Source organism: Schistocerca serialis, chromosome 6 (assembly GCF_023864345.2).
Source record: "Schistocerca serialis cubense isolate TAMUIC-IGC-003099 chromosome 6, iqSchSeri2.2, whole genome shotgun sequence".
NCBI lineage: Eukaryota > Metazoa > Arthropoda > Insecta > Orthoptera > Acrididae > Schistocerca > Schistocerca serialis.
In genome coordinates, this window is record NC_064643.1 from 548,329,858 (window position 1) to 548,332,210 (window position 2,353).

Consider the following 2,353-nt stretch of genomic DNA (forward strand, 5'->3'; position numbering starts at 1 on the left):
GCGCTGTCCTTGTGTAGAATGGGGAAGGCGCTCGATCTGTCTGACCGGGTGCAGATTGCTATGGCCCGGAGGCTCGGCACGAGCATTTCGGAAACTGCACGGTTAGTCTTTGTAAGAGGAGTGCTGTGGTGAGTGTCTGCAACACGTGGCGAAACCAAGGTAAAACCACGTCTACACGTCGTGTGATTGGGCGGCCACTCCTCATTACAGGTGTCAGACTTTGTAGGATGGGCAGAATGGTAAAGCACGACAGTCGACAAATTATGGCGGAACTGACATCAGACTTTAATGCTGGGCAGAGTAGAAGTGTGTCTGAACACACAGTACACCGAACACTCCTAACGATTGGTTTCACCAGTGGTCGCCAGGTGCATGTGGCAATGTTGACATTACGACATCGGCAACTACCACTGAAATGAGCACGTGACCATATGCAGTGGACGTTGGCGCAGTGACAAAGAGTCTGATGAATCCAGATACCTTATTCATCATGCCGAAGGGAGGGCACGAATCCGTCGTCTTCACAGGCCCAGCACCTTGACCCCTATACTGTGGGACGGAGACAGGCTGGTGATTCCCCATTATGCTCTGGAGAACATTCACATGGACATCCATGGGTTCTATGGAGCTCGTGCAAAGCACCATAATGGCCAAGAAGCATCGTAAACTGGCTGCAAACCACATACGCCCCATCATGATGGTCATGTTTCCCGACCGCAGTGGCATTTTCCAACAAGACAATGCGCCATGTCACAAGGCGACGTGTGTGATGGCGTTGTTTGAGGAACACAGCAGCGAGTTACAATTGACGTTCTGCCCCTCCCCCCACCCCCCAACTCCTCCCCGCCCAACAAAAAGCACTCCGTCGTCAGACCACGAGTGGCCTACCGTGACCATCCAACCGTCATGTCATCCTTAGTGGAGGATACGGATGGGAGAGGCGTGGGTTCAGCACACCGCTCTCCCGGTCGTTATGATGGTATTCTTGACCGAAGATGCTACTAATAGGTCGAGTAGCTCCTCAATTGGCATCACGAGGCTGAGCGCACCCTGAAAAATGGAACAGCGCATGGCGGCCTGGGAGGTCACCCATCCAAGTGCCGACCACGCCCGACAGCGCTTAACTTCGGTGATCTCACGGGAACCAGTGTATCCACTGCGGAAAGGCCGTTTCCCACTCCCAACAAGCCAGATCTGAACCCAATTGAACACATCTGGAATGTGATTGAACTTGGCGTCAGAGTTCACCGAACCCCTCCTCAGAATTTACAGAAATTACGTGACTTACAGGTGCAGATGTTGTGCCAACTCCTTCCAGCGGCCTACCAAGGCCTCATTGCTTCTATGCCACGACATGTCGCCACTGTTATCCGTTCCAAAGGTGGAGTTGTGACTGTTAGGTACGTGGCCATAATGTTCTGGCTGATCAGTGAGTTCGCGCTTTTTTACTTGTTAGTGTTAGTATCCGTATCGTGTAATGTAATTTATCGTATCGAATGAAGTAACATCATACATGATGTCATATCATATAATTTGACACATGCCATTGTGCCATCCAACAGGATATTTGTCATGTCGTGCAATATGACAAAACGCGTCAAAAAGTTTAGGATGTATGCATCCCCACTCTGGGATACATCCTCTTATAGAAGCACCGTCATTCTCGGTTATTTCCCATTTTAGATGAATCCCACTCTCCAGAAGCACATTAATTTCTGTCTGTTTGTTCTTACACCCCTCACAACACTTTTAACGGGGGGTGGGTCTAACAGAGCTCACTGCGCTGGGGAAGTAGGGTAAACTAGAAAAAAAACGCGAATACGTCAAGATTTTTTGATTTAAATGTCTTTGAAGCCCCACACAAGTCGAAGAGCTAGTTCACTTCTTTTACCTCACTTACCGTGCCCAAGACATATTCGCCTTTTTGTGCTACGATGGAACGTTTTCCGTTCTGGTAAACGACATATCCAATACATGAAACTGTATCAAATGTGTCTAATCCGAATTTTGTACATCATCATTTACATGTACACATCAATCTATTTTTAAAACACAGTGGCCGGCCGCTGTGGCTGAGCGGTTCTTGGCGCTTCAGTCCGGAGCCGCGCTGCTGCTGTGGTCGCAGGTTCGAATCCTGCCTCGGGCAAGGATGTGTGTGATGTCCTTAGGTTAGTCAGGTTTAAGTAGTTCTAAGTCTAGGGGACTGATGACCTCAGATGTTAAGTCCCATAGTGCTCAGAGCCATTTGAACCATTTTTTAAAACAATTGCAGTGTATGGGAGAGTGTACTTCCCATTCCCATACGGTTTCCGTTCTACTTGCGTTTGGAGCGGTAGATGAATAACTATGGCTC

At 48.9% G+C, this 2,353-nt stretch overlaps 1 pseudogene; it reads right to left on the reverse strand.

Moving 5' to 3' along the window:
• Positions 1 to 1,057: 1,057 nt before the first annotated feature.
• Positions 1,058 to 1,175, reverse strand: LOC126485819 (5S ribosomal RNA; annotated as a pseudogene).
• Between the last annotated feature and the right edge of the window lie 1,178 nt (positions 1,176 to 2,353).